The sequence below is a fragment of the Bactrocera tryoni genome, unplaced genomic scaffold, assembly GCF_016617805.1.
Source record: "Bactrocera tryoni isolate S06 unplaced genomic scaffold, CSIRO_BtryS06_freeze2 scaffold_25, whole genome shotgun sequence".
Lineage (NCBI taxonomy): Eukaryota > Metazoa > Arthropoda > Insecta > Diptera > Tephritidae > Bactrocera > Bactrocera tryoni.
The window spans coordinates 9,506,147-9,518,683 of record NW_024395977.1 but is presented as its reverse complement, the minus strand read 5'-3'; positions in this window follow the sequence as shown (position 1 = coordinate 9,518,683).

The window sequence follows — 12,537 nt, the reverse complement described above, 5'->3', positions numbered from 1 at the left end:
GCACTTATGAGAGCTGCCCCGCCACGATGTCAAAATCGTGCTTGGCGACTTTAACGCCAGGGTGGGTAAAGAAGGTATCTTTGGCACTACGGTCGGTATATTCAGCATCCACGACGAAACATCCCTGTAGTACTAGATTCCAGCATAAAAAGATTCATCAAGCTACCTGCCTGTCTGCGGATCGAAAAACTACCAACCAGATCGATCATGTTGTGATAGACGGAAGACAAGTCCAGTGTTTTAGATGTGCGTGCGCTCCGAGGTCCTAACATCGACTCGGACCACTATCTTTTTGCAGCCAAGATTCGCACCCGCCTCTGTGCAGCAAAAAACGCACGCCAACAAACACAAGGAAGGTTCGACGTCGAGAAGCTGCAATCACAACAGACAGCCGAACGATTTTCTACTCGGCTTGCACTCCTGCTCTCTGAAAGCACTCGTCAACAACTCGGTATAAGGGAACTGTGTGACGGCATTTCAAACTCCTTACGTACAGCTGCAACCGAAACCTTTGAAAGAGGTCGAAATGCGTGAGTACGAATAGCTTGATGAGCTGGCCGACAGGGATAATGCTCGAAAATTCTACGAAAAAATGCGGCGGCTTACAGAAGGTTTCAAGACCGGAGCATACTCTTGTAGAAGCCCCAAAGGTGATCTAGTGACCGATGCCCAGAGCATACTTAAATTATGGAGGGGACACTTCTCCAGCCTGCTGAATGGCAGTGAACGCACAACGCCAGGAGAAGGAGAACCCGATTCCCCAATCGATGACGATGGAGCAGACGTTCCATTGCCCGACCATGAAGAAGTACGAATAGCAATTACCCGCCTGAAGAACAACAAAGCGGCGGGGGCCGATGGATTGCCGGCCGAGCTATTCAAACACGGCAGCGAAGAAACGATAAGGAGCATGCATCAGCTTCTTTGTAAAATATGGTCGGACGAAAGCATGCCCAACGATTGGAATTTAGGTGTGCTATGCCCAATCCATAAAAAAGGGGAACCCACAATCTGCGCCAACTACCGTGGGATTAGCCTCCTCAACATCGCATATAAGGTTCTATCGAGCGTATTGTGTGAAAGATTAAAACCCACCGTCAAGAAACTGATTGGACCTTATCAGTGTGGCTTCAGACCTGGAAAATCAACAACCGACCAGATATTCACCATGCGTCAAATCTTGGAAAAGACACGTGAAAGAAGAATCGACACACACCACCTCTTAGTCGACTTCAAAGCTGCTTTCGACAGCACGAAAAGGAGCTGCATTTATGCCGCGATGTCTGAATTTTGGTTGAGTAACACCAAAAGCTCCGTGAGGATCAGGAAGGACCTCTCCGAGCCGCTCGATACCAACGAGGTTTCAGACAAGGCGACTCCCTATCGTGCGACTTTTTCAACCTGCTTCTGGAGAAAATAGTTCGAGCTGCAGAACTAAATAGAGAAGGTTCCATCTTCTATAAGAGTGCACAGCTGCTGCTCAACATTAGTTAGTTCTGAGTTCTCCAGGCTTGACAAGGAAGCACAAAAAATGGGTCTGGCAGTGAACGAAGGCAAGACGAAATATCTCCTGTCATCAAACAAACAGTCGTCGCACTCGCGACTTTGTCTATTTAGGAACCAGCATTAACACCACCAACAATGTCAGTCTGGAAATCCAACGCAGGATTGCTCTTGCCAACAGGTGCTACTTCGGACTGAGTAGGTAATTGAAAAGTAAAGTCCTCTCTCGACGAACAAATGCTAAACTCTATAAGTCGCTCATAATTCCCGTCCTGCTAAATGGTGCAGAGGCTTGGGCGATGACAGCAACCGATGAGTCGACGTTACGAGTTTTCGAGAGAAAAATTCTGCGAAAGATTTATGGTCCTTTGCGCATTGTCCACGGCGAATATCGCATTCGATGGAACGATTAGCTGTACGAGATATACGACGACATTGACATAGTTCAGCGAATTAAAAGTCAGCGGCTATGCTGGCTAGGTCATGTTGTCCGAATGGAAGAAAACACTCCAGCTTTGAAAGTATTCGACGCAATACCCGCCGGGGGAAGCAGAGGAAGAGGAAGACCTCCACTCCGTTGGAAGGACCAAGTGGAGAAGGACCTGGCTTCGCTTGGAATATCCAATTGGCGAAACGTAGCGAAAAGAAGAAACGACTGGCGCGATGTTGTTAACTCGGCTATAATCGCGTAAGCGGTGTCTACGCCAATTAAGAAAAAGAAGAAAAGCAATGTGATATGATGCTATTCAAATATACTTATACAGAAGTTAGTTTCAGGAAAGTTTATAAGTAAAGCGAAAATGTTTCAATCATTATGCAAATGTGCCAACGCTTCTTCCAATCGTCAAACATTTTTTATAGGCACTTTCCGGGATGGGCTTCAGCTCTCGCGTCGAACTTGTTTTGATCTTTTCAATTTAGTCGAAGCTTGTTCACCGAAGTGGATATTTCAGTGTGGAGAATAAGAAAAAGTCACAGGGGGCCATATCAGGTGCTTACTCAATGATATTTGTTGAGTGTTTGGCCAAAAATTCATTCACAATAATGGCTTATTGCGATGGTGCGTTATTATGATGAAGAATCCACGAATTTTTGGCTCACAACACCAAGATAATACTCTCTGTTAACGGTTGGACCAGTTGGAACGTATTCATAGTGGACGACATCACGAATATCGAAGAAAACAATGAGCATTACCTTCACTTTCGATCGGCTTTGGCATGGTTTTTTCGGCTGTGGCCCGGCTTTGGACCGCCATTCGGATAATTGCTGGTTTAAAAATGTGTCATATTCGTAAACCCACGTTTCGTCACCAGCAATTGCGAGTGTGCAATGGTTAGATTACAACAAATTTAAGGCTTGAGAATATATCTTAACGCCACTATTTTTGGAAAGATTAAACTTAAAATTGTTTTATATTAGGCGTTCATGCGTACTCCCGTCGTCCGGTTGTCGGTATAATATAGCTACTTCAAAAAACTACAATGAATTTTTTTCAAAATTAAATCTATTAATACGTACCAAAAAAAAGGCAACAATCCTGTACAAAATATATCACAAATTACTTTAAATATATTTATACTCTTGCAACCAGTTGCTTCAGGGTATTATTGGGTTGTCAAAAAAGTCTTGCGGTATGTTTATTGAATTTCTTTTTTTTATTGAAATTGAAATGAATTTTTGATGACTCATGCCCAGCTCTTGACTGATGTTACGGCTGCTACTATGCCGGTCTCTTTCGACCATTTCAGCGATTTTATCGCAATTTTCGACGACAGGCCTTCCGGATCGTGGCGCATCTTCAACCACCTCTACACCAGAACGAAAACATTGAAACCATCGTTGTGCGGTGGAAATGGAAACTGTATCGGGTCCATAAACTGCACAAATTTTATTGGCGGCATGAAATGCATTTTTGCCTTTATCGTAGTAGTACTGTAAAATATGCCGTATTTTCTCTTTATTTTGCTCCATGTTTGCGACGCTATAACTCACGAACGACTTAAAAAAAACGACAATCAATCAAACAAGTGTTAGCGCGTGAAATGAGCTTTCCAAAAAGGTATAGCATGACCCGATGCGACGAGTAAAACTAGAACTACGCGCTTTCAGCGCCAACTAGCGAAAATACCGCAAGACTTTTTTGACAACCTAATATATTTTTGTTCACCTAACGGTTGTACGTATCACCTAAAACTTATCGACATAGATTTAGGGTTACATACAAGTATATATAAATGATCAGGATGGCGAGAAAAGTTGAAATCCGGTTGACTGCCTGCCCGTACCAGCCGTAACTTGAGTAAAAATTGAGATATCTTGATGAAACAAGCATGCAAGTTTCTTAATTCAAAAAATTTACTAGTTTTTAGGTAGGCGTAATCGGACAATTGCCACGCCCATAAATCGTCAGTAACCGAAAACCTATAAAATGCCATAACTAAGCACTAAGTGAAGATATAAAGCTCTAACGCTATGGTGAGTATAACGGCACTGTTCAAAATAATTATAAATTTGCCGCCAGGATAGTATAACAAGGTTTTATGAGACCGCTTTATGTCCACATTTTGGTAAAATCCAATATCTCGGAAGCCGACCCTCCTCCTTTCGTAGAACCCCACAAAAACCCGGTGAGACTAAAGACTTCGCAAAAGTCAATAAAAATTAAAAAAAAAAATCACCAATTATATTTGAAATGTTTAGAATCAATTAATCAAGCTATTAATGATTTAAGACCTAAACCCTATTAATAAACGAACGAGTTTCAGAGGAATACACATCACGGGACAAAAGACCCTCAATTTATCTACGCCCCTGTGAGATGGACATGTTTTATGGCGATTTTGTAACCTGGCACTTATTCGGATGTTTATGGCAATATATGTTAACAATCACAAGATTAGCAACGTGGAAGGACTGTCTTTAATCTTTAAAGTCCTCCAATTTGTTGAAACATATCTAGGTATTACATTTTAGAAGGTGTCATATTGCAAAATGATCAATATTGAGACATATTTTCTAAACAACTCATTGATATTGACTATACATCTTTCCTGAGAGTTTTTGTAAGTGAACCAAAAGCTGCACCCATCCCCAAAATGTTTCGAAATGTTGTTCAAAATTACTTATTTGATTAAAAAAACGAGCTGTACTTGCTGCCAAAAACACTGATTATAATGAATTAAATTTCAAAAATTCAAGATGACATTACTGGCGAAATAACGACACAGAAATCAGTTGATACAGAAAATAATGAAAACGAAGTCGTGAAATATCCACCGGAATTTTTAAACTTGATAGATATGTCAGGAATGCCAACTTCCAATCTTCAATCAAAGGTTGAATCTGTAGTTATAATATTGCGAATTAACCAACCGCTACTTTGTAACGGCACAATTAGTGATAAAAAAGTGAGTGTGCTTATGACCGCACGACTGAAGTGAAACTTCTTTCGCTCTATCTATTTGTATATATACAGTATGTAACACAATTGAGCAAATAAAATCACGAATATGGATTCTTACAAAAAATGTGTATTTAATTTGGGCGAATTGAATTACAGTTTTTTCAAATACATTCTTCAGCCCGTCTATAATATAAAACTACAAAAGAGTAACAGATTTATTCAGGTTTTATAAGAAGAAAATATAAATTCTCTTGTATGGCACTTGCTCAATTTTGATACATAGTAATTTTTACCGCTTTAATATTTAGTATAGCCTCCTTTGGCCGCAATCACCGCTTCAATCCGCTTGGGAACGCTATTGACTAAATCTTCACATTCTTTTTTAGTGATGGAGTTCCATACTTCTACACATCTAGTAAATAATTCTGCCTTTGTTTTCGGTGGACTGGCATAATTGTATACCCTTTTTTTTAAAACAAACCACAGGTTCTCGATAGGATTAATATCGGGACTTTGAGGGGGCCATTCCAAAGTTTCAATTTGTTGACTTCTAAGATACTCCATAGTCTTCTTAGCTTTGTGCTTGGGGTCGTTGTCTTGCATCAGAACGATTTTGCTACTGTCCAGACCCAATTTCTCCAACGAAGAAAAATACCCTTGCCTTAATATATCTATATACATATTCGCGTCCATATTTCCGTCGATTAAAATTAGGTCCCCAGCACCACTTTTACAAAAGCCACCCCAAAAAAGGACTTTTCCGCCCCCAAATTTGACTGTTGGGATGACATCGCGGCTGGTAATAGTCTTTGATGGTTTCTTCCAAACGTAATGTATTCCGTCTGACCCGTGAAGATTAATCTTGCTTTCGTCTGTCCAAAATACATTCGCCCACTGTTCTGGAGTCCAGTTTCGGTGCGCTTTAGCAAATTTTAGACGTAGTTCTTGATGACGTTTAGTAAGCAAAGGTTTTTTAATTTTGCGCCTGGCTTTAAAACCTAGTTTTTTCAACTCGCGGTGTACAGTCATGCGAGAAACTTGTTTTCCGTAAGTCCTCTCCAGTTCTTTTTGAATATCAGTACCTGATTTTACTGCTCCCGAGGCCACCAGACGGTTGATAGTTCGTCTATCATGGTTATTTAAAACGGATCGCCGACCAGATCGATGTTTTGGTACTGATATTTCATGACAATTAGCAATATTTTTCACTGACCCAAATGAAATTTTAGCTAAATTTGCAACTTGCCGATATGAGAGCCCTTCATTCAACCATTGAAGCACAGATTTTTTAATAGAGTCAGCAATTTTCTTCATTTTTCTAAAAAAAAACACACGGAGTTAATCAGCTTCACAAAAAACAACCTTTCTAATTTTACTTACCTTCTATAAAATGAAAAATACTTCTGAAAACGTTAGTTAATTGATAAATAGAGCTAGTGGTATTTAAAATACTCGAAAGTTGTTTATTTGGTCTTAGCTATGCTCACACGCCTGAACGCAACCGATGTTGTAACACAATTGAGCAAATGTGCACGTGGCGCAAACCAGTCGCAGTCAGAAAAATACTGAGAAATTGTACCGTTATATTTCCGCGAAAAAAACTCAACTAGTGTACCTATTCGAATACATATATATTCTTTTCGTAATAAGTTGCGTAGTGCAAAAAAGTTTTGAAATCCGGAATATTTGATTTTATTTGCTCAATTGTGTTACATACTGTATATGAATGTGTGTGTACAAAATATACATGTGTGCACATATACATATATTAATTTCCTACAAATATTTAAATTTATTTTACAAAACACACCTCTCGCACAGAGAACATAAACAAATTTTTTATGTTCTTGTTTCACATGCCCAAGAATATGAAGAGATATAAATATGTATATTTATGCATGCTCCCAACAACAGCATTGTGATATTTTCATGCTTGAATTTTTCTTTCAACTTGGGAATCGCAATATATGCTTTTGCGTTTTGCCGTCGGCAATTCAATATTGACATGTAAACATAATTATGATTTGAGTATAATTTTGTATGAATGCATGCATAGTAATATTTATAGTCAATTTGGACTTGCATATCTAATAATTTTATTTAATTTTTACATAATATACTATACTAATAAATATTTTTGTGTTATATTATATTTCCTACTAATAGAAATTAAATTGATCACAACAATATATACAAGGCATTTATGAGTTTGATGGAATACCCTTATTGTAGGTCGGAATTCGCCTCGCAGTTTTAATATTTTTTACAATTCTCTCACATATTCTAACCGAGAATATGAAGAGACAGAAATATATGTATTTACGGCATATGATGACATGGCATATATGCCGAAGCATAGAATATGCAGAGACAGAAATACACTCCCAATGAAGAATTTCGTTTTGCTTTTGTTTATGTTTCATTCCATTTTGACAGCGAAAAATGTGTACAAAATAAACCTCTCACACAGAGAACATAAACAAATTTTTTATGTTCTTGTCTCACATGCCCAAGGATATGAAGAAAACAAATTTTTTATGCATGTATGTACATCTTCTATCATATTAATCTTATGTCTCTGCACATGCTCATATCATAATCTTATTATGTATACGCATGTGCGCATTCAGAAATTTAAATCATGATTTTATAACTTATCAATATACATAATGTATTACATGCGCGCGCATTGATCTTCATGTTCTGCATTCATATATATTTATATGTACATACATATGTATATTTGCATACACTTCCTGAACAAATAATGCACAAGCATACAAAACATACATATGTATGCGTACACATGTACACATGTACCAGCAATTACCGTTCGCCTTGCCTGATCACACTTTTCGTAACGCGTTCGTCAGCTTACTCCCCAAGCCAAGCGCGCGTAAAGAAGTTTCACTTCAAAAACTAAAGTAATGAATAACGTAATAGAAGTAATCATATTGAAAGGAAAGTATAAAAGAGAAGACGTTTTGATACCCCATAGGCCAATAATTCCGACTGAAGTACTGTTCGAGTTTAAATTTCCAGTTTGTTTTGCTTCCGCTATCACTATAAACACATCCCAGTGCCAGTCAATAATTTTTTGTGGTATTGTTGTAAATTATGCTTTTACTTGCCGTTTTGTTTCCAAGTGAAAAATCAAGTATACACAACTTAACGCTTACAAATTAAATGTTTATTCAAAGGTAGTTCAAAAGCAAGTGAAGCTACAATTACAATATTAAGAAGTAGTATACATACAAAGTTATGAAGACAAGAAATAGGGTTGCATGGATATGTACGTTGTACACAGGAATGCATTTCATCACGCCTCCTCAACGTTCATATACATGTTTATTAAAAATAAAAACATTCATTTATTTAATTTAAACCTAACATCTTTGTTAACTTCTCGTGGCTAGGTTTCGGCAAATTCTTTGTCAAGATGTCAGCAACCATGTCACTGCTGCAACAATATTTGAGCTCAATGTCGCCTCCTTGATAGATAGATTTATGTCGATGTGCTTACTTCTTGTATGATACACCGGGTCCTTCACAAGATTCATAGCACTGACTACTCCATTTACTACTATCGCCTTAGGGCACTCGTTGTTCATTTCTCCCAAGAGTTTTCGTAAATACACTGCTTCTTTAACTGCAGATGTAAGTGCCATGTATTCGGCTTCAGTGCTGCTGAGTGCTACCGTCGATTGTTTCTTCGATTCATAAGAAAAAACGCATCCAGCAAGTACAAACGCATAGCCGGTATAAGATTTGCGGTCGGTACTATCTCCGCCCCAATCAGCATCAACAAAACCTTCCATATCTTTACCAGTTTGCTGTTACTTTAACTTCTTGTCTTGCGTCGTATTCAAGTAACGTAGAATTCTCTTAGCTGCTGCTAGATGCTCTGTATGCGGATCATTATTTCTCTGCGCTAATTTGCATACTGAGTGCAAAATATCTGGTCGTGTGCACACAGCTAAATACATCAGTGATCCTCAAGGATTGGCACTGTATCTGATCGACTTTCTTACATGTTGTGTTATTGCAATTAATTTGATGTCATGCATCCAAAGGAACAGCAATCGGTCGAGTGTCATTCATGCCAAAATCGTTTAATAGCTTTCTAATATATGCCTTTTGTCCAATAGATATAGAGCCTGTTTCACCATCACGATTCACCTCCATGCTTAAAAAATGCTGCTCTGGTCCTTTGTCGACCACTTCTACTTCTCTTGCAATACTGGCTTTAATATCGTGCATGTGTTTCAAGTCAGAGCTGGCTATGAGCAAATCATCAACGCAATAATATTAATTTGCCCATTTTGTTTGTTTATGTACTTACACACAAGGTTCGCTTATACATGGTTGAAAACCAATCTTCTTTAAAATTTCATCTAAGCTTAAGTTCCACTGGCGCCCGGACTGCTTAAGTCCATACAAGGCTTTGTTCAGCTTCAAACAATGGTTAGGAAATCGTTTGTCAATAAATATTTCTGGCTGACGCATGCATATATCTTCGCTCAACTCGCTATTTAAATATGCGGTGGATACATCCATCTGATGAAGATGTAACCCGTACTCCGCTGCGAGCGCAAATATCATTCGGATAGTGCTATACCTTACAACGGGTGAAAAGGTCTCATCATAGTTAACGCCATAAACCTGTGAACACCCTTTTGCGACTAACCTAGCTTTAAAGCGATCCACCTTACCCTCTTTATCTCTTTTAATGGCATACACCCATTTACATCTTACGGCTTTTTGCCCTTTGGGGATTTCTGCAAGCTGCCATGATTCATTTTTCATAAGAGAATTATATTCATTTTGCATAGCGTCGTACCATTTAGTAGCATATTTACTTGAAAATGCCTGCTCTACAGACTCAGGAACCTTTACATCATCAGCGTCTATTAAATTTAAATACGTACATTGCTTTGTGGGTCTGCCTGGTCCCCCACTACGAACCAATCGTGGCCTGCCAGGACCCCTTTTTAAAGGAATATCGTCTGCTTGCTCTTCTTCAGCGGACTCAAAATCATTGTCACTATTTGCTGCTATATCTACCACCTCTTCTACGTTTTCGATCGCGCCTGTATCTAAATGTGTGCCTTGCTGCTGGAATTCACTACCAAAGGTACCTATATCAAATTCAATTTGATGCACTTGCACACCTTCTGCAACTTTCATATTCAATCCGTCATGCTGTTTCGCCGATATTGACTCTACAAAGTAGACATCTCTACTCACTATCAATCGTCGCGTTTGTTTATCATACAGTCTGTATGCTTTCGATGTGTCGGAGTAACCGACCATGACATACTCCTTGCCTCTTGGTTTGAATTTTCTTTTTGCTTTTTATCCAAAGCTATCGCGAGTGACCCAAATGTACGCAAATGCCCTACCACCGGCTTATAGCCATACCATGCTTCATATGGTGTCATAGCATTTAATGCTTTTGTTGGTGCACGATTTCTTAAATATACTGCCGTATTAACAGCCTCCGCCCACAACGATTCATTCACACCAGAACTTACTACCATACACCTTGCCATCTCGATTAGTGTACGATTTAGCCTCTCTGCTACGCCGTTTTGTTGTGCTGTGTAGGGCACTGTTAATTGCCGCACAATACCATGCTCTTTAAGAAATTTATTAAACGCATTATGCACAAATTCCGTGCCGTTGTCGCTACGAAGCATTTTAATTCTCTTCTCTGTTTGGCACTCAATCATTTGTTAAAAATTTAAATTTTCTAGTACTTCGTCTTTGCGTCTTAAAAAATAAACAAATCGCGTCTTATCATCTGTGAAAGTTAATACATATTTCGCACCGCCAATTGATTCATGCCCCATAGGCCCACACACATCAGTGTGTATCAACCCCAAAATCTCTTCTGCTCGGCTGTCAGATTTATTGTATGGCCGCTGGCTACACTTATTAGACATACATAAAACACATTGAATGTCTGCTGGGATATTTACTTTCATTCCTCGAACCATGTTGTTGTTGCTCAATTCACGCAGGCTAGCAAAATTTAGATGACCGTATCTAGAATGCCACTTCATTGCCTCATGGTTGGGTTTGTATGCAAAAAACAATTGATTTTTATTGGGCTCGAATAGAAACACATCGCATACCTTGTTAGCACTCAAAATGACATCTCCGTGCTTATTTTTTATCATTGCCTCATTTCTTGTAAATTCAACTTTGTAGCCGCTGTTTACTGCTTTAGAGACTGATATAAAATTACATTGTAGTCCAGGTACGAACAATACTTTAACAAGTGTGACGTCAAACATGCTCGTTTGCAACCGAACAAATCCTCTGCCAGCCGCTAACATTTTGTTGTCGCCAGCAAGTATGATCTCTTCTTCATACAAGTCGAATTCGCTGAACTTATCGCGGTCGCAACACAAATGAGAGGATGCGCCGCTGTCGACACACCAAGCATCAGTATGCAGCAATTTTTTGCTGATCGCCGCAAACAATCCTTGCTGGCTTGCAATCCTTATTTAGCTTAGGTAGCTCATCGCGAGACTCCAAAGCGACGACCAAATTTTCAAATGATTTTGGCAAGCTTGCTAGTAGCATTATAACGAAAAACTCTTCTTGGAGACTTACTCCAATTTCTTCAAGTTTTTCTGCCAAAGAAGTAAATTTGCACACATACTGCTGAACGCATTCGTCATCGCTCATACGCATACCTAGAAGGCGCTTAAATAATGTCACCTTACGTACCGGCCCTTTTGGCCTATGGATCTCACGAAGAGTATTCTATGCCTCGTTTGATGTCTTGCAATTCTTCACGTGAGCTATCTGCATCGTCGTTATACTCAATATTATAGTTGCCGTTGCCTTTTCGTCTTTGGCTTTCCACATTAGTACATTCTTATCGTCTGCATCTGCTTCTGGACAAAGTGTTTCTCCTGATGTTACGGACCACAGCTCCTGGTGAACTAGCGCACTCTTTAGTTGGATACTCCATGAGTCGTAGTTTGACTCGTCCAATTTTTCAATATTAAAAAGCGACGAACTCATCTTATATTTATTTTATTTACTTGGACTGCAGGAATTTGCACCTGGGCCCATAACCTGTTGTAAATTATGCTTTTACTTGCCGTTTTGTTTCCAAGTGAAAAATCAAGTATACACAACTTAACGCTTACAAATTAGATGTTTATTCAAAGATAGTTCAAAAGCAAGTGAAGCTACAATTACAATATTAAGAAGTACTATACATACAAAGTTATGAAGACAAGAAATAGGGTTGCATGGATATGTACGTTGTACACAGGAATGCATTTCATCAGGTATTAATACAGAAACCCCGGTTTCTCGCATGGTAAATTGCCCAAACTGCCCAGTTTGTTTATGCGTCAGCTAATTAATTGATTTTTTATTGATTTAAAAGAGATTTTTAGGTATTTTTTAGCATAGCGTAATTGATGATATTTTAACTTTTTTTTATTTTACTAGGTAACCCGGCGTCCAAAATAGCTGAACAAGAATGAAACTATTGTGTACATAGTATATAACAGTTTCACCTAAAAGTAATGGTACTTTGATGAAACGAGTTAAATTCCGAGTGACTGCCTGTCTCTCCATCCGTCCGTCTATGTAAGCGACAA